This window comes from Eptesicus fuscus, chromosome 1 (genome assembly GCF_027574615.1).
Source record: "Eptesicus fuscus isolate TK198812 chromosome 1, DD_ASM_mEF_20220401, whole genome shotgun sequence".
Classification (NCBI taxonomy): domain Eukaryota; kingdom Metazoa; phylum Chordata; class Mammalia; order Chiroptera; family Vespertilionidae; genus Eptesicus; species Eptesicus fuscus.
This window is the reverse complement of record NC_072473.1, coordinates 73,196,564-73,218,481: the sequence shown is the minus strand read 5'-3', so window position 1 is coordinate 73,218,481 and position 21,918 is coordinate 73,196,564.

Here is a 21,918-nt window from a genome sequence, read left to right as displayed (position 1 = left end):
CTATAGTATTCTTCATTAGTAGGGTAACATTTGATGGAAGACTTGAAAGTGGTGAGTATCCAAATTATAGGAGCCTGAGGCATTTCTTAAGCAACAGAGAGGAACCAAGATGGCGGTGTAGGTAAATGCCTGTACTCACCACCTCCCACAAATACATCAAAATTACAACTAAAATACAGAACAATCATCACTCAGAAACATCTGAAAGCTGGATGAATGGAAATCCTTTAAGTAGAGATGTAAAAAAGAAAGCACATTGAGACTGGTAAGAGGGATAGAGGCATGGAACAGGCTGGTCTGGCACCCACATGGGGCATATATTTTTTAATCAGGGGGGATATCTTCATGGCCTCCTGTAAGAAGCGGGGGGGCCGGGGGTCCTAGCTGCATACCAGACCCCAAGCCCAGGGTTCTAGAGAAGTGCCCGTAACTTTGGGTTGTAAAAAACAGCAGGAATTGTGGTTGAGTGTTTAGCTGGGAATGTTCATAGAGTTGGCTAATTTATATTCACTTTCTATTGTCTATAGATTTCTAATATTTTCAGTTCTGTATCAGGGAAGCTTCTGGAGATCCAGGTGTTCCTCTTAAAGGGCCAGCACACAAACTTACTCAGACTCGATCTCTCTGAGCTCCAGTGCCAGGTGGCGGCTTTGGGGGATCCAGGGACATATGGGGAGGAACTGGACTCTCTGGCATCCTGGCAGGAACTCAATGGCAGCTTTCTCACAGACAGGGGTGCTTGCAGGGGTCATTGTTCCTGTGCTGGAACCTCCCCCATCCCATAACTGACTGGCAGCCATATCTGAGTTTCCATCAGAGTGGTCCATACTAGTTCACTCCTCTCTGGTGATTCCGTGACACCCCGCCCCATCCAATTTTCAGCCCCACCCAAGCTCTTTGCAGTGGATTTTCCATGCGAATGGCCTGTCCTGGCTCAGGCTTCAGACTTTGACAATATCTCTTAAACAAGCAGCAGCTGGAGTCAGCATGCCCCAAACCTATCAATAAAAAGCCTAAAACTCGGCACTAGCACCAGCCTTCATTCCTTCACAGCTGGGCCTCACCTGGGCACTTCCCAGCCCAATACAAATAGCAGCCATCTGCAGATCTCTCTGTAGCTCCTGCCAGGTAGTCCCAGGCAGTGGCTGACTTTGCACCTCACTGGAGGCTCCAGAGCCAGTGCACCCAGTGGAGAGCTTCAGATCATACCACAGTACAACACTACACATTCACACATGACATAGTCAAGGGGTGGACTCAGTGAGTACCAAAGCCCCACTGAAGCAAGTCCTGCTCCATAGGGGTATCTCCTTCACTGTAGCTCTTCCACTATAGTTGCAGTTGGTCTTCACAGCCAGTTGGCCTGGAAGACAATTCCTTCCAGTGATGCCAACAGCAATCAAGGTTCAACTACAATAAGACTGTGCACACAGTCTACACAGGAGTGCATTTGGAGAGCCCAGATCAGGTGACTGGGGAGACTGAGCCACTGGGCCCTACAGTATATCTAATACACAAGGCCACTCCACTGAGTCTGGGAGACATAATAGCTCTACCTAATACATAGAAACAAACACAGGGAAGCAGCAAAAATGTGGAGACAAAGAAACATGTTGCAAATGAAAGAAATAGAAACTACTGGATACAGCGTTCAAAACAGTGGTTATAAGGTTACTGAAGGATCTTAATGAGAGTTTTAAATGATATAATGAGAGCTTCAAGGGAATCAATGAGAGTGTCAAGAAACATAATGTGACATTCTTTCAAGAATCTTGTGAGAATGTAAAAGACATGGAAAAGGACCAGTCGGAAATTAAGCATACACTAACTGAAATAAAGAATAATTTACAGGGATTCAACAGTAGACTAGAGGATCCCAAGAATCAAACCAAATATTTGGAATATGAGGAAGCAAAAAACACCCAATTCAAAGAGCAAAAAGAAAACAGAATCCAAAAATATGAAGATAGTATAAGGAGCCTCTGGGACAACTTCAAGCGTACCCACATTTGCATTATGGGGGTGCCAGAAGGAGAAGAGAGAGAGCAAGATATTGAAAACCTTTTTGAAGAAATAATGACAGAAAACTTCCCCTACCTCGTGAAAGAAATAGACTTACAAGTTCAGGAAGGACAGAGAGTCCCAAATAAGAGGAAGCCAAAGAGGGCCACACCACGACACATCATAATTAAAATGCCAAGTGTTAAAGACAAAGAGAGAATCTTAAAAGCAGCAAGAGAAAAGCAGTTAGTTACCTATAAGGGAGCACCCATATGACTGTCAGTTGATTTCTCAACAGAAACTTTGCAGGCCAAAATGAAGTGGCAAGAAATACTCAAAGTGATGAATAGCAAAGACCTACAACCAAGATTACTCTACCTAGCAAAGCTATCATTTAGAATTGAAGGTCAGATAAAGAGTTTCACAGATGAGAAAAGAGTAAAGGAGTTCATCACCACTAAACCAGTATTACATGAAATGTTGAAAGGTATTCCTTAAGAAGAGGAAGAAGAAGAAGAAGAAGAAGAAGAAGAAGAAGAAGAAGAAGAAGAAGAAGAACAAGAAAATGGCAATAAATACATATCTATCAGAAAATGAATCTAAAAATCAAAATAAACTAACAAGAAATCTAGTGAACAAAATAAACCAATGAATAAAATAGAATCAGAGTCATGTAAACATAGAACAGACTGACGAATCTCAGAGGGCAGGGGGTGGGGCAGGAAGAGATTAATCAAAGATCTTATATGCATATATGTATTACCTATGGACAGACAATAGGGTGGTGAAGACTTGGGTCAGGGCAGGAACCAGGTGGAGAGGGGCAATAGAGGGAAAAAGGAGGACATGTGTAATACTCTCAACAATAAGATATTTTTTTTAAAAGAAAGTGGTACAGCTACACAATGGAATACTACGTTGCTATAAAAAAGAAGGAACTTTTACCATTTGCAATAGCATGGATGGACCTGGAGAGCATTATGCTAAGCAAAGTAAGCCACTTGGAAAAAGGTAAATATTACATGATCTCACTCTTATGTGGGTTATAATGATCAACATAATTTGATGAACAAGAATAGATCCAGAGACAAATAGCAGGGGAGGGGGATTAGAGAGCAACCAAAGGACTTGTATGAATGCATATTAGCATAACCAATGGACACAGACACTGGGGCAGTGGGGGCTTGCCTGGGGTGGGAATGGATGAGGGAGAGAGTTCAAGCAGGGAAAAGGGAGACATATGTAAAACTTTAGACAATAAAAAAATAAAATAAAGACAATAAAAAAAATAAAAGAAAGTGGTGAGTATCCATACTAATTGACCAGATAGATGTCCATTCTAATTGGTCAATACCTCTGACATACCAATTAGAAACATTATTGAATATTACACCCAGAACTTGGGACTATTTGAATAATTCATAAGAATACGAATACTCTAAATCTCCAAAGTCCACAAATTTCCTTGGTCAGCAGAAACCTTCTGATAATATCTCTTCTCATAAGTTGATGAAGGTGGTCCTGCATTGCTAAAATATCCCATAGTGCTATCACTTAATTAGAAAGTAAAAGCATCTCTAAGTCTAACTTGGGGGAGAAGGATCACATGCAAAAAGTATTCTAATATTGTGTTAATTTTTGTCAGTATAAACTTGAGGAATAGATTTAAGGATGCAAGATGAAGGAAGACATTTTTTATAAGATTTGCAGAAATGGGTACACCTAAAATAATATCTGATTTCAATAGGCTATCTCAGAGAGCTGTATGTCATTTATCAAGGCCAATGAACAGTAGAAGCCCTGGCAAAAACCTTATAGTTTGAGCTGGAACCCTAGAGAATTGCACCCTAAGATTCAAGATAAATTGGAAGTAAAACAGCTTTCAGACAGATTGAAGCTTAGCTGTGAATCGTTTTGGTGACTAAGAAAAATCTCGTCCTAATATTGGATTAAGACATATCATGAAGCATAATGATCTCTGATATTCATTGCAGTAAACATGTTCACCTTGCATCTAGTGGTTAAATGCTGCTACTTGGCATCTGCAACTCTTCAATACCATCATTCCCATTAAAATAAGTTATCCCATTTCAATGGTGGATCTCCTTCTTTTATCTCCAGACCTCGGAGGACAGGATAGTGGTTATTTTAAACCTCTTTTTTGGGTGAAATATAACAGACTCAGAAAAGTACATGAATAAAAATTGCAAAAATCTTAACAAAATGTTAGCTAATAAAACCCAACTGTGTGTAGAAAAGATACTATATCATATCTAAATTTAGTTTATCCCAAGTATGCAAGAATGGCTTCATATTAGACAATCCATAAATGTACCTTATTATATCAATGAATTAATACAAAAAACACATGATCATAAAATTTTAAAAACATCTGTAAAATAATCCTAAATTTACCATTACCAGAAATGAGCAAACACTGGAAGCATTTTCTTTAAAATCAGAAATGAGACAAGGAAACCCATTATTACCATTTTATTTAATATCATACTTGAAGTTCTATCTAGTGTAATATGACAATAAAAGTTATAAAGATAAGAAAGGAAGAAATAAAATTGATTGTGATTATTTGAAGATTATTTTTGATGATGTGATAATTTAGAAAATCCAAATAATATATCTTTGCTTCAATAGAAATAACAGAAGAGTTTGGCAAAATGGCTTCATATATGATTAATATACAAGAGTAGTTTTGATTTCTATTCACCAACAACAAAGCATTAAAAATATACTTTAAGAAAGACAAATTTACAATAGTGTCAGAAACATCAAGTATCTGGGAACAAATCTAATAAAAGATGAATAAAACATCTATGGGGAAAATTATAAAGTGTTAAGATACACTTTAAAACTCTAAATAAATTAAATATGCTTTATTATTGGATTAGAAGATAAAATCTTAAAGATATTGATTTTCCCATTTATTTATTTTTGTATTTAGTTCCCTTGCATTTGGGGTCATATTCATAAAATTCTCTCTGACACTAAGGTCCATAAGTTTAATACTGATGTTTTCTTCTATGTGCTTTATTGTTTTAGATTTTATATTTAGTTCTGTGATCCTTTTTGAGTTAACCTTTTGCACTCGGATGTCGAATGTGACGGTTATTGAATGTATCAATAATTTGAAATATAAAAAAATCCAAATAAATAAGTTTGTATGAAAAGAAACTCCAGTTTTTTTATTCTACTGCTGCGCTTTGTAAAATCTGGGATATTTAAAAAATTAAATCCCGAGTAGAATAAAGGAATAGAGAAAAAAGCAAGCGAGTGCAAAGGGTTAATTTTTGCATATGGTGTCATATAGCAGTCTTGTTTCATTCTTTTGCATGTGGCTTGCTAATTTTTCCAATGAAACAAAACAGACAAACTCATAGACACAGACAACAGTATGGTGGTTACCAGAGGAGAATGGGGAGTGGCAGGAGGTTGAAGAGGGTGAAGGGAGTCAAATAAGTGGTGATAAAAAGAGACTAGACTTTGAGTTGTGAGAACACAATGCAATATACAGATTATGTGTTATAGAATTACACACTTGAAACTTACATAATGTTATTAACCAACATCACCCTAATAAATTTTTAAAAATAACACCAGAATAGGCATAGCATTAGGTTCAGATTCATTTTATTAAGTAAAAGATCCTATTGAAGTTAATACATATAGAAATGTCAAAAAATAAAAAGTGTATTGGCATACTGAGAAATAAATATAAAACAAGAAAAAAATAACAAAAATAACATGGATTTTTTCCCAAATTTACCTAGAAATAAAGTCAATGCAATGTCAACCTATATTCCAATAGTGTTTTCATGTGACTTGATAATTATAAAATTTATGTTGAAGATAAAAGGGTCAATACTAGCTAGAACATAACTTAAGATGAAGAGCAGGTTTAGGGCATTTGTCCCACCAGATGCTGGGAATTATTATAAAACTATACCAATTAAAGCAGTGCAGTATTAGTGCAGAGATTTATAAATTAACCAATGAAATAGAAAACACCAGAAACAGACCCACCCATGAATGAAACTTTTAATGTAGGACAGAGATGGTACACCTACTCAGTAGAGAAAGTAGGGGATCTTCAAAAATGCTGGTAAAATGGCTACCATATAGAAAAATATTAAATTGACCCCTATCTCATACCACATCCAGAAAACAACTTCAGATGGATTAAGGATCTATTAATAAAAGTAAAAAAATGAAACTTTAGATTATTTTATTTTAAAACAAATGACTTCAGTAAACTTGCAAGAAATCTGTTGAGTTTCTATGCTACAATAATTAATAACCAGAAGAAGAAATTATGAAACAATCCCATTCACAATTTCAGCAAAAAGTATAAAATACCTAGAAATAAATTAATCAAACAGATGAAAGACTTATACTCTGAAAACTATGGCATTGAAGAAATAAATTTAAAAGTTATGAACAAATTGAAGGATATCTTTGTCATAGATTGAAAGGATTAATATTGTTAAAATATCTTTACTACATAAAATAATAACACATTCAACACAATCCCTATTAAAATGCCAATAACATTCTTCTCAGAATTAGAATCACTAATTCTAAAATTATATGGGACCACAAAAGACCCTGAATAGGCAAAAGAACTGGACTAAAAACACAGTGGAAGGTATCACACTCCTTGATGTCAAAATATACTACAAAGCTATAATAATCAAAACATGGTACTAATAATCAAAACATTGCTTAAAAACAGATATATAGATCAATGGAATAGAATAGAGAGACTTACATGGTCAATCTAAATAAAGAAGGCAAAGATATATAATGGGGCAAAGATAGTCTCTTCCATAAGTGGTGTTGGCAAAACTGGACAGGTACATGCAAAAAAATAGAATTGGGCCATTTTCTTACACCATATACAAAAAGACACTCAAAATGGATTAAAGACTTGAATGTTAGGCCTAAAGCCATAAAACTCTTAGGAGCAAACATAAGTAGTAAACTCTTTGATATCATTCTCAACAATATTTTATCGAATATATATATTTGAGCAAGGAAAACAAAAGAAAAAATAAACAAATAGGATTACATCACACTAAAAAGGCTTTGCACAGTGAAAAAAAAATGAAAACAACCTAATGAATGGGAGATGATAGTTGTCAATGATACATCCAAAATATATAAAGAACTCACACAATTTAACACCAAACAAACAAACAATACAATTTTTTTACCATGGGCAGAAAACCTGAATAAACATTTCTCTCAAGAAGACTTACAAATGGTCAACAGACATATGAAAAGATGCTCAACATTACAAAACATCAGAAAAATGCAAATTAAAACCACAATAATATATCACCTCACATCTGTCAGAATGACTATAATCAATAAGTCAACAAGTAACAAGTGCTATTGAGGATGTGGAGACAAAACAACCCTTGTATACTGTTGTATAATTATAAATTGCTGCAGCTATGATGGAAAACAATATGGATAATCCTTAAGAAATTAGAAATAGAGCTGCAATATGATTCAGCAATTCAACTTCTGGGTATGTATCTGAAGAAATCAAAAGCATGAATTCAAAAAGATATGTGCACCCCTATGTTCATTGCAGCATTACTAGTAATAGCCAAGATATGGATGTAGCCTAGATTTCCATCAATAGATGAATGTATAAAGAAGGGAGGATATATATATATATATATATATTAGAGGCCCAGTGCATGGATTCATGCATCAGTGGGGTCCCTCGGCCTGGCCTGCACCCTCTCACAATCCAGGACCCCTCGGGGGATGTCGGAGAGCCAATTTCTGCCCGATCCTCTCAGGTCAGGCCGAGGGACCTCACTGGTGCACAAATCTGTGCACTGGGACTCTAGTATGCATATAAGATCTTTGGTTAATCTTTTCCCACCCTCCCCCCTCCCCCTTCCCTCTGAGATTCATCAGTCTGTTCCATGTTTCCATGCCTGTGGTTTCTGTTCCTGCATTGAGCATCTGCCCCCTGGTGGTCAGTGCACATCATAGCTACTGGCCAGCTGGTCAGCTGGTCACTTACACTTTTATATATATGGATTCCATTACCCTATCTAATAAAAGAGTAATATGCAAATTGACTGTCACTCCAACACACAAGATGGCTGCCCCATGTGGTCAAAGATCCTGCCCCCATGTGGACACAAGATGGTCACCACAAGATGGCCAGCAGGGGAGGGCTGTTGGGAGGGACCAGGCCAGCAGAGGAGGGAAGTTGGGGGTGACCAGGCCTGCAGGGGAGAGCAGTTGGGGGAAGCCAGGCCTGCAGGGGAGGGCACTTAGGGGCAAACAGGCTGGCAGGGGAGCAGTTAGGCATCAATCAGGCTGGCAGGGGAGTGCTTAGGGGGTGATCAGGCTGGCAGGCAGAAGTGGTTAGGGGCAATCAGGAAGGCAGGCAGTCAAGCAGTTGGGAGCCAGCAGTCCTGGATTGTGAGAGGGATGTACGACTGTCCGTTTAAGCCTGGGATCGGGCCTAAACGGACAGTCAGACATCCCTCGAGGGGTCCCAGATTGGAGAGGGTGCAGGCTGGGCTAAGGGACACCCCTCCCCGTCCCGTGCACGAATTTCGTGCACTGGGCCTCTAGTATAATATATATTCCATTATATAATACCAGAGGCCTGATGCACGAAGATTCATGCAAGAATTGGCCTTCCTTCCCCTGGCTGCCAGCACTGCCTTTGCTCCACCCAGAGCTGCCTTTCTGCCTTTCCATGCTGCCCAGAGGCCCAGAGCGGCTTCTCAGCACCTGCATATGCAAATTAACCTTCCACCTTTGTAGGGTTAATTTGCATACTCACTCCTGATTGGCTGGTGGGTGTCATGAAGGTATAGTCAATTTGCATCTTTCTCTTTTATTAGTGTAGATACTAGAGGCCCATTGCATGAATTCATGCATAGGTAGGGTCCAGCTGGCCCAACCCAATTGGGGCCAATTGGGCCAGGCCAGCAGGGGGAGGGGCCATGGGCAGTTGTCTGGCCGGCCCATCCTTGATTGGGGTGAGGGGGGCTGATCAGGGGTGGGGCCAGCAGGGGGGAGGGGTTGTGGGTGGTTGTGCAGCTGGCCCTGCCTCTGATTGGGGTGGGGGGGTTGATCGGGGGTGGGGCTGGTCAGGGGGAAGGACCGTGGGTGGTTGGCCAGCCGGCCCCACCCCCTGGTCAAACTCTTGGTCAAACTCCCAGTTGAGGGGACAATTTGCATATTAGCCTTTTATTATATAGGACTAGAGGCCCAGTGCATGAAATTCATGCATGGGGGGTTGTCCCTCAGCCCAGCCTGCACCCTCTCCAATCTGGGACCCCTCGGGGGATGTCCAACTGCCTGTTTAGGCCCGATCCCAGTGATCGGGCCTAAACGGGCTGTCAGACATCCCTCTCACAATCCAAGACTGCTGGCTCCCAACTGCTCACCTGCCTGCCTTCCTGATTGCCCCTAACTGCTTCTACCTGCAAATTGACCACACCCTAACCACTCCCCTGCCAGCCTGATTGATGCCTAACTGCTCCCCTGCCAGCCTGTTTGCCCCTAACTGCCCTCCCCTGCAGGCCTGGTCACCCCTAACTGCCCTTCCCTGCAGGCCAGGTCCCCCCAACTGCTCTCCCCTATAGGCCTGGGTCCCCCACAACTGCCCTTCCCTGCAGGTCTGGTCACCCCTAACTTCCCTCCCCTGCAGGCTTGATCGCCCCCAACTGCCCTCCCTTGCAGGCCTGGTCCCTCTCAACTTCCCTCCCCTGCTGACCATCTTGTGGTGGCCATCTTGTGTCCACATGGGGACAGGATCTTTGAACACATGGGGACAGCCATCTTGTGTGTTGGAGTGATGGTCAATCTGCATATTACTCTTTTATTAGATAGGATAGAGGCCTGGTGCATTGGTGGGGGCCAGCTGGTTTACCCTGAAGGGTGTCCCGGATCATGGTGGGGGTTCCCTTGGGGTGTGGAGCGGCCTGGGTAAGGGACCTGTGCGGTTTACAGGCCAACCACGCCCCCCCAGCAACCCAAGTGGAGGCCCTGGTATCTGGGGTTTATTTATCTACAATTGAAACTTTGTAGCCTTGAGCAGAGCCAAGCCTCTTGCTTGCTCCATGGCTGCCACCATTTCTGTTGGAATTAATTTATCTTCTATAATTGAAACTTTGTAGCCTTAAGCAGAGGCGTGGGCCAGACAGGGCTGCAGAAACTTGGTTTCCTCTATTGCCGAGGGCAACCCTAGCCTCCTGCTCTCTGCAGCTCCGTGGCTGCCACCATTTTTATTTTTCTTCTATAATTGAAACTTTGTACCCTTGAGTGGAGGCCTGGGCCCACCAGGGTGTGTGGAAACTTGGCTTCCTCTATTGCCAGGGAAACTCCCTCCTGCTGGCTCAGTGGCCACAGCCATCTTGGTTAGAGTTAATTTGCATACTCACTGTGATTGGCTGGTGGGCGTGGCTGGTGGGTGTGGCTTGTGGGTATAGCAGAGTGGTGGTTAATTTGCATATTACTTTTTTATTAGATAGGCTATCCCATTGTATAATATATATTCCACTAGAGGCCCAGAGCATGAAATTCATGCACTCAGGGGGTCTCTCAGCCTGGCCTGGGCCCTCTCGCAGTCCGGGAGCCCTCAGGGGATGTCCAACTGACAGTATAGTCAGATATCCTTAGTGCAGCCGTGGAGGTGGGAGAGGCTCCCGCCACCATCGATGCGCTCATCACCCATGAGCCCGGCTTCTGGCTGAGCGGTGCTCCCTCTATGGGAATGCACTGACCACCAGGGGGCAACTCCTGCATTGAGCGTCTGCCTGCTAGTGATCAGTGCACACGTCATAGCAACCAGTCATTCTGCCATTAGGTCGATTTGCATATTAACCTTTTATTGTATAGAATTATATATATAATGCCAGCAATAAAAAAGTGAAATTTTGCTATTTACAAAAACACAGATGGACCTAGAGTGTGTGTATTATGCTAAATTAAATAAATCAGACAAACACATATACCATATGATCTTACTTATATGTGGAACCTAAAAAAAATAAATAAATAAACAAACAAACAAACCAGAAACAGACCCATAGATATACAGAATAAGTTGATGGTTGCCAAAGGGGAGGTGGTGAGAGGATGGGAATTTTAAAAACTCATGTATTACCATTGTGGAGGGGGGGAACACTTTAAACCTTTTTTTAGAAAATAGGCATGAAAATCTTTTAGCCATTTGGAGTAGGTAATTTTTTTTTTTTTTCTTACAGAGAGGAAGAGAGAGGGATAGAGAGCTAGAAACATCGATGAGAGAGAAACATTGATCAGCTGCCTCCTGCACACCCCCCACTGGGGATGTGCCTGCAACCAAGGTATATGCCCTTGACCGGAATCGAACCCGGGACCTTTGAGTCCGCAGGCTGACGCTCTATCCACTGAGCCAAACTGGTCTCGGCAGAGTAGGTAAATATTTTTAACAAGATACTAAAAGTTTGATAATATTGACTATAATAAAACTCATAATACTCTCAACAATAAAAATGAAATAAACTCATTAAAGGTACTTAAAGAATTTGAAAAAGACAAGCTACAAACTGAAAAGTTATACTCATAGTACATACAACCAATAAATAATTAGTATCAAGAATAATAAAGAGCTGAGCCAGCATAGCTCAGTGAGCATCAACCTATGAACCAGGAGGTCATGACTCGATTCCCAGTCAGGGCACATGCCCGGGTTGCAGGCTCAATACCCACTGTGGGGAGTGCAGGAGTCAGCCTATCAATGATTCTCTCTCATCATTGATGTTTCTCTCTCTCTCTCTCTCTCTCTCTCTCTCTCTCTCTCTCTCTCATCTCTGAAATCAATAAACATATATTTAAAAAAATAATAATAAAGAAATTCTATACAACCATAAAAAGATGCACAAACAACCCAATATAAAAAAATGGACAAGGGATATTTTACAAAAGAGGATACACATAAGGCCAAAAATATATGAAGTAAGTTTAACATCAATGATGATTGAGGAAATTCAAATCAATACATCAATGAGATACCAGTTTATACACATTTACTAGGACAAAAAGTCAAAAGTCTAACAATACCTAATGTTGGAGATGACATAGATGTGCCATAGGACTTTCACGTTACTTCTGATGGTGAAAATTTCTGCAACCACTTTGAAAAAAACTGTTTCACATTACCTCCTAAAGTTACATATTTACATCGCCTATGGTTTAGCAATCCCACACTCAGGTATATTCCAGACATAACCTCTTAATGTATATACAACTGGAAATATATACAAGAATGTTCATAGCAATACTGTTCACAATACTAATACCCTGAGAACAGCCCTAATAGTAAAGAGAGAGAATGAATAAACTGTGGTATAGGCACATAATGGATTAGTATAAACCAGTCAAAATAGATGAACTACAGCTACACAAAGCAATAGGTATAATTTTTAATAAAATAACGTTGAGTAAAAAAAATCAAAATAAATCCTAAACATTACATGTAGCATGAAAACCATTCTATAAAGTAAAACACAACTAAACATTTAAAGTATATTCTTTAGGAATATATTTTTCATGCAATACAACTATATAAAAATGGAACAAGAGAATCATGAAAAGTAGAAACAGGTTGATGCTCTTTCTGGTGGAGAGAAATGTGGTGCTGGGAAGTTATAGTCAAGGTCCTAGCTTTTGTTTTCAGTGGTTGGGTTTAGAATGTTTATTACATGATCAAATACACCTAAGTTAATTAAATAACCATAAATAAATAAAGGCAGGATATATATAAACCAGTGATGGCAGTATGCCCATGAAGTCCAATAAAAATAATTAATGGATGAGTGGATAAAAAAGATGTGGTACATTTACACCATAGAATACTACGCAGCAGTAAAAAAAGAAGAATCTCTTACCCTCTGAGACAGCATGGAGAGACCTGGAGAGTATTATGCTAAGCAAAATAAGTCAGTCAGAGAAAGACAAGTATCACATGATCTCACTCATATGTGGAATCTAATGAACAAAATAAACTGATGAACAAACTAGATTCAGAGACATAGAAGCATAGAACAGACTGTCAAATCTCAGAGGGATGGCAGGGGTAGTTGGGTGGGTGGGAAGAGATCAACCAAAGAACTTGTATGCATATATGCATAACACATGGACACAGACAATAGGGTGATGAAGCCCTGGGATGGTGGGCAGGGGTGGGTTACAAGGGGTCAAAGGGGAAAAGGGGGGTCGCATATGTAATACTTTCAACAATAAAGCTTTAAAATAATAATCCTATATAATAAAAGGCTAGTATGCAAATTGTCCCCTTGGGAGTTTGACTGCCCGCTATGACATGCACTGACCACCAGGGGGCGGTGCAGAATGAAGGAAGGCCCCAGCCAGTAGCTGGCAGTCAGGGGAAGAAAGGCCCCAATTGGCCCTGATTGCTGGCCAGGCCTAGGGACCCTACCCCTGCACGAATTTCATTCACGGGGCCTCCAGTAATTAATGAGAGTTCAGCAATCAAATACCACCAGAATCATGAAGGAGCCCTGCTACTCAGGAGTAGTTTTAAATCACCTCACAAAGTAAAGAGCCTGGGCCTGCAGAGGTGCTGCATGAAGGCAAAAGAACATAGAAAAGATAAAGAAAAAAAGCAATTAAAAAATACTTATGAAAGAAACTGTAGTATTGTAACTCAGTTTCAAAATGAAAATTGCAGTAGTCATCCTATTTTCTTCCTTGCTCACACACACACACACACACACACACACACACACACAAATATACACATATTTCTATATTTCCCTTTCCCCAACTATTTTATATAAAAATGCCTTGGCAGCAATTAAGTTTATTATAGTCTTCATAGCATCTCCAGGTGGGATTATGACAAAAGTATATGATAAATGAACAGAAGAGGATGGATTCCATTTTGTTTTTGCCAGAAATTTTTGGGTTATTTAAGGCATCACCATATTGTCATTGCTGTTTTTGTTTCAAGTATAAACACGGAAAGATAAATATGTGCAATGTTTAATAGCAAAAGAGGTGGTGAGTATGGGAATTGCATTCAACACCTATTTGCACCTCCTAACATGTCTTCCTGTACTACTTAGCCTGGAAAAATCGAATATACATTTCTGAGACTCCTTTACAGTTATATTTCTGGGTGCAAATTAGGTTCCACCAATTAGATGTACCTTCATGAGATTTAGAAGACATAACTGATTTGAGGGTCATTTTCCTACTGCTTTAATGATTGTTGCAGGCAAGCAAAATCTTTGAAGACCTGTATTTTTCTGCAGCAGCTTCTAAGGTTCATTAGCTTAGCTAATGTTGAGAGGCAGTTGTATTGGTGAGGCGAGTGAACTCAACCTTGGATGCCCTGGCACCAGCTTCATAACATGAAGAGGTAGCTGCAGCTGCTAGACCCCTCAAGTACAGCCATGGCTGGTGTCCTTGAACTCAACAGTTCCAGTAGAAAGTACCTGATTCCCTGCCTTCCTGCTGTGAACAGAGGTAGCCTATTCTTTGACAGACCAGTTCTTCAGTGTTATTCTGAGATTCGTTTCTGGAGGCCCAGTTCAGACCCCATTCCTTTGGCCAAGACAATATTTTGGGAGGCCCCTATTCCATGTATTAAATACCTGGAAAGACAGAGTGGTTTTTGTTTTCTGTAACTGAATCCTAACTGATACAGATGTGGTCTTCAGGAATAATTTTTACAAAGAATACTTATTTGTTTATTGAAGAACATATTACAAAAGACCATAGTTTCACTTTTATTAAATTTCAGAGGATATTTGGCTTATAAAATGTTAAATTTAAATTTCTCTAATGCCCAGCTTATCTTTTAAGCCTTTAATTATGCATGCAAACATGTTTTCATAAAATAAATAATTAACCACAAGACAGAAAAATCCTCTTCCAAATATTTATGGATTTGCAAATTACTACTGTCATTTAAACTAAGCTTTTAAAATACAGGCCATTTTTACTAAAATAAATTGAATTAAACTTAGTCTAATATCAGCTCATATTTACTGAGGGCATATTCTGAGCTAAGCAGTATTCTAACATTCTGGTTTCTTTTTTTCTTCCCTACCAGACATTTTTTTGATTCCCAGAAAATAGTCTTGTTTTGTGAAGACAAGCTCACATATGATTATAAGGATGATGCAAAAGTAGGTTTACAGAGGTGAGTATGCAAAACAGAGTTTATTCTTGTATTATTATTTATTAATTACTAGAGGCCAGGTGCACGAAATTCGTGCACTGGGGAGGGTGTCCCTCAGCCCAGCTTGCACCCTCTCTAATATGGGACCCCTCGGGGGATGTCCAACTGCAGGTTTAGGCCCGATCCCTGTGGAATCGGGCCTAAACCTGCAGTTGGACATCCCTCTCACAATCCGGGACCGCTGGCTGCTAACCGCTCACCTACCTGCCTGATTGCCCCCTAACTGCTCCTCTGCAGGCCTGATTGCCCCCAAATACCCTTCCCTGCTGGCCTGATCACCCCCAAGGCTTTTATTAGTATAGATATGACACTGCACAGAAAATTTTACTAACCCTGCTTTACAATAAGGGCTTGACGATTGAATCATTAGGACCAGACACCAAGATTTCCTTTCTTTGAATAGTGGAGGGAATACTTATCTTGTCTTTAAGTTGCCTGGAAATTAAAATGAGATAATGACTTAGAAAAGTATAAAAGCACCATATAAAGACAACTGTCTTTTTAATGAAGTGGCAAAAAGAAAAACACTTTTTATTCTCCCCTTCCTTCCTTTACAGCTTTTATTTAAACTTTGAAATTTATAAAAATTTCACTCCAATTTTCATTTCTTTACATTCAACATTATTTTGTATTGGTTTCAGGTTTAATATTAGTTACAGAATAGTGGTTAGACAATCATATACTTTACAAAGTGTTCCCCGATATTTCTAGTACCCACCTGGCATCATACCATCATTACAACACTATTGACTATATTCCCTATTTAAGTGACAATGGGTTTACAGGTTCCTTTCAGTCTTTCTTTTGTGTTGCTTGTCCTTCCTTTTCTTTCTCACTTCTTCCCTCATTTTCTTTATATAGTATCTCAATTGGCCATCAAAGCTCAGTGAAGGCACTGGGACATGCTTCATCCATTTTACAGACCAGGAAACTGAGGCCAATTCCAGTTGGCTGTGGAACTTGACTCAGCACACAGGAAGCCCTCAGAGCCATGCTCTTTGCGCTTCCTAAGGGGCAGCGGCCCAGCAAACAGAACAAACCTTCCAGTCAGGCTTCCGAGCCTCTTTCTCAAGCACCTCTTCATTGCGGATGCTCCACATTCTTTCCTCTCCCCCCATTCTTTACTGCCCCCCCCTTCTCCGAAGCAGGTGGAAGGCTTCCCACTCATTGCCTAGGCATGCTCTGCCATGGGGCAGGGTGTCGCGAGCTTGCTTTTGGGTGAAGGCAGGAGCAGGAGTCACTGCCTCTGATGTGTGAAGGCCGCCTGAGCGAGGCCCATTAGCACTGGGAGCTTCTCTGAATCACATCAGTCAGTCCAGTACCCTGCAGTGCAGCACCCCTCCACTGAGGTGGCTCCACCCCTCAACCCCCGCCTCAGGGGTGAGGGTCCTTGCCTCTCTGCCAGGAGTCCTTCCATGCCCCTTGATCCCTGGCTGGGCCCACCCACGTCTTGGGGGCACTGCAGAACCTCTGTCTCTCTGCAGAAGAGGCAGATCCCTGCCCTAGGTCTCCGCAAAGCTATGAATCTGTGGCCAGAGGCCTGGTCTGGGTGTCAGCAACCACATGCCTGCAATGTTCCCAGGGAACCTGGGAGCAGCTGGGCGAGGCCCGCCTCAACTCCCGGGGTGCCGATCTCCCCAGGAACCCCTGGGAGAGGCTGGATGGGCCTGGCCACGCTCCCGCAGGTTGCCTATATCCTCAGGGACACCTGGGAGCGGCTGGATGGCCCGGCTAGGCCCCCAGGTTGCCGATCTCCCAGCCACGCCCCCCTAGGTTGCCGATCTCCCCAGGGACCCCCGGGAGAGGCTGGATGGGCCCGGCCACGCCCCCCCCCCGGGGTTGCCGATCGCCCCAGGGACCCCCGGAACTAAGAGGACTGGGCGCTGCCATCTTGATCTTCTCAACAGCTGGATAGGCCACCCGGAGTCCCACCCCCCAGCCTCCCGCCGGCCCAATTGTGGGCGTAGCGGAGGTGCGGTCAATTTGCATGTTTCTCTATTATAAGGTAGGATTGTACTATTTTCCATACAAACAACTGTAAAACTGCTTTTGTCCTATACTGTATTAGTGGTAAAAGCACACACAAGAGTGTCTGCAGCTTGCAGAGGGGCAGTCATCTATAGATTTGTGTCCCTTTCTAGGTCTAGCTACTTTACCATTAGAATTATGAACAATACAGAGAAAGTAAATTTGGAAGTTAGTGAACCCCTACTTGTATGTTGATAGTAGGAAATATGGTCCCTCTCAATAGGGACTGTGCTATAATAAGTTGATATAATGCTGATGCAGTTAAATAATCTAATTTCTAAATAATCTAATTCCCACTGACAAATGAATTATGTCTTTTATTTTAAATATTTTCACTTCTCTCCATCTCCACTCTACAACTCTGTTACAAACTTTTACCATCTCTCATCTTTATTTCCACTTCAGTTTCCTGATTTCCCTGTTACACTCTCCCCTTCCAAAGTACCTTTTTCACAGCCCCCTAGGGTGACCTTTCCTTAATGATCAAATAAAAACATATCTCTGCCCTTCTTAAAACTCTTTAATTCTTTATTTCACCCTTAGGAAAAAAAAAACAAAACACAAATCCTTAACATAGCCTTCATGATCTTTCATGAGCAGTTATCTTTTAGCTCTCTATCCACACCCCCTCACTACTTAGACACCTCAATTTCTCCATATATTGGACTTGCATTCGCTTTCTTGAATATCATGGTTCTTTCCTGATGTAGTGCCATCTCACTTATATTTCCTCTCCTTGGAACATTTTCCCTTCCACCTTTACATTACTGGATCCTTCTCATTCTTCAAGGTCTTTAGTGTCACTTCCTCAAAAGATTCTTTTCTTTTTCATAGGACATTGTACTCTTCCTCTATAATCCATATCATAGTTGTTACATCTTTATACTTGTTTGAAGTTACTCCTTTATTGTCTGTCTCTCTCACTAGACCATATGCTTCAAGATGGTAAAAATAGACCATTCTGCCCAGCTGGTGTGGCTCAGTGGTTGAGTGTTGACCTATAAACCAGAGGTCACATTTCAATTTCTGGTCAGGGCACATGTGGAGGTTGCAGGCTTGATCCCCAGTAAGGGGCATGCAGGAGGAAGCCAATCAATGAGTCTCTCTCACCATTGATGTTTCTATGTCTCTCTCCCTTCCTCTCTGAAATCAATAAAAATATATTTTTTTAAAAATAAACAAAACATTAAAAAATAGATTCTGATTCCCTCACCCAATGTTGCTTATGGGGACAGACTGAGGAGCTAGTCTTTCCTCTTTTGACTGGCAGAAGCAGGCAGTTATTTGATTTCTCCCTCCTATGGTCAAGTGGTACTCTGATTATCCTGCCAGGGTATGTCATTGGGGTCCAATGGAGAACTGTGACTTCACCCATGCCTGACATCAATGGAACTGAAGGAGACACTGCAATTTAGAGCTAGTTATCACTCTTCTTTCCCCTATCTTTGGTACCACCAATACCCAGTGGGAACTGAACCTACACACACAGAGATGCTAGCAATAAGACTATATGAGGTGGTGTGAAGCAGGGCTAGCTAGCATTTCATCTCCTAATTCCCCTGGTGTCAGCAGAATCCAGTGAAGACATGAACCTCAATACCTGCCAGCATTAATGAAACAGAACAAGGTAATGGTAGGCAGGACTAGTTGGCATTCCACTTCCTCTTCTCTCTCCACTGGTATCAGTAGATCTCAGAGTAAGCTTATATTCTTACCCCCACCCCTGCAACAGAGCAGTGTGAATCAGCCTATTTCCCCCAGCAATGTGGAGCAGTGGGGCCCAGGTAGGATCTGCTCTTAACCCTCACCTGGAGGCAATGAAAGGGCAAGTGTGTGTCCCACTTGCACTAGTAAGTGTCAGCAGGGCCAAGCAGGGAGCTGATCTTTCATGCCAGCCATCTGCAATAAGGCATGTAGAAGTCAACAATACATTATTGCCAGGTGGTTACAGTGAGGCCAAATGGGAAACTGAACATACACCCCAATACAACTCTCATGCCACACATCAACAGAGGATTACTTGCAAAAAAAAGTTAAAATGAGATCAAGTCTCATAATACTCAAAATGTTCTGGATAGAATAAAAAATCACTTATTGTACCAGGCACCAGGAAAACCATAATATGAATGAGAAAATGCAATCACTGATGCCTGCATTGGGATAAATCAGAAGTTGGAAATATCTGAAAAGGATTTTAAAATAATCACATAAAAAGTAACTGAAAAAGCAATTAGAAATTATTTAAAAGAAATGGAAAAAAATTGAACATAGCAAAGAAGAACAAAATGAAAATTACAGAAATGAAAAATACAATAACTGAAATTTTAAACTCAGTGATGGGCTCAAAATTAGAGTGGTGATGACAGAGGACAGAACTTTTGGACAAACTAAAATAATTTATCCAATCTAAGCAACAAAGGAAGAATAGAATGAAAAAAAAAATGAATAGTTTGCCCTAACTGGTTTGTCTCAGCGGATAGAGCGTCGGCCTGCAGACTCAAGGGTCCCAGGTTCGATTCTGGTCAAGAGCAAGTACCTTGGCTGCAGGCACATCCCCAATGGGGGGTGTGCAGGAGGCAGCTAATCGATGTTTCTCTCTCATTAATGTTTCTAACTCTCTATCACTCTCCCTTCCTCTCTGTAAAAAAAAATCAATAAAATATATTTTTAAAACAAGAATAGTTTTATGGTATGTAGGACAAAATCAAATGAACTAACATCCCTATCATTGTAGTCCCATAAGCGGAGGAGTGAGAGTGGAATTATTTTAAATGCCACTCTCACATATTTTTTGAAAAGGTTAAAAAGTCCCCAAATTTGGCACAACAAACAAACAAACAAAAAACCCACAACACTTAAAACTACAAATTCAAGGTGAGCAAATCCCAATTAGATTTAATAAAAAAAATCTATGATAAGACACATCATAAGTAAACATCTGTAAACAAAAGACAAAGAAAAAATCTTGAAAGCAGCCAGAATGAAAACACACATTACGTGTAGGTGAAGAAACATTTGAATGACAGTAGATTTCTTGTCAGAAATCAGAGGCCAGAAGAAAGTGATGTAGCATTTTTCAGAAATGAATGGAAGATACATTCCCAAAGGAAAACTAAGAGAATGTGTCACTAGCAAGTATATTCTTAAATGATGGATAAATGACATTCTTTGAACAGAATGGAAATGATATAGAACAAGATTTGGAACATCAGAAAGGAAAGAACACATAAACTGTAAAAGTAAGAATAACTATAATATATTTTCATACTTTTCATGAATTTATAAAATTATATTTGATGGTTGAAGCAAAATTATATTACCATTTGATGTAATGCACAATGTATAATTGTGAAAATCCTAATATATAAAAAGCCAGGGGCTGTCACAACCTAAACGACCAGATGGATGACTGAATAGCAAGGCTGCGTGGGGTGACCAGGCCAGCAGGGGAGTTAGTGAGGGACAACCAAATGATGGAACAGTAGGCTGCGTAGGGTGACCAGGCTGGTGGGGGGGACAGTTAAGGGCAATCAGGCAGCCAGGCAGGTGAGCAGTTAGGAGCCAGCAGTCCAGGATTGGAGAGGGTGCAGGCTGGGTTGAGGGGACACCCCCCCCCCCCCATGCACAAATTTCGAACACTGGGCCTCTAGTCTTATATAATAAAGAGGTAATATGCAAATTAACCCTCACACCCTCACAAGATGGCTGCCTACGACCAGGCTAGCAGGGGCTTAATGAAGGATGACAAAACGACTGAACAGCAGGCTGCCTGGGGTGACCAGGCCGGCAGGGGGGTTAGTTAGGGATGACAAAACAACTGAACAGCAGGCTGCCTGGGGCGACCAGGCCCCCGGGGGTGGGGGGCCATGAGGGGTGACCAGGCCAGCGGGGGAGGGGGACCGTAAGAGGCAACCAGGCTGGTGGGCGGGCAGTTAGGGGCAACAAGGCTGATAGGGAGTGCAGTTGAGGGTAACCAGGCTGGCAGGGGGATAGTTGGAGGTGATTAGGCTAGTAGGGGGGGGCAGTTGGGGTCAACCAGGCTGGCAGGGGGGGGAGTTAGGGGAGACAAGGCCAGCAGAGGGGGGCAGTTGGGGGCTACCAGGCTGGCAGGGGGGGGGGCAGTAAGGAGTGACCTGGCTAGCGGGGGTGGCAGTTAGAAGCAACCAGGCTGGCAGGGAGGGGGCAGTTGGGGGTGACCTGGCTGACAGCAGGAGGCAGTTATGTGCATCCAGGCCAGCGGGGGGGGAGGGGTCAGTTAGGGGTGATCAGGCTGGCACAGAGAGGCAGTGAGGGGTGATCAGATCCAGAGGAGATGGAAGTTAGGGGCGACCAGGCAGGCAGGCAGGTGAGCAATTAGGAGCCAGCGGTCCAGGAGTGTGAGAGGGATGTCCGACTGCCGGTTTAGTCCTGATCCCCAGGATTGGGCCTAAACCGTCAGTCGGATATCCCCTGAGGGGGCACAGGTTAGAGAGGGTGCAGGCTGGGCTGAGGCGACCCCACCCCAGTGCACAAATTTTGTTCACTGGGCCTCTAGTATTGAATAAGAGTGATGAGAGTGGACATCCTTGTCTTGTTCCTGATATTAAATACTTTCAGTTTATCACCATTGAGTATGATATTAGCTGAGGGTTTATCAT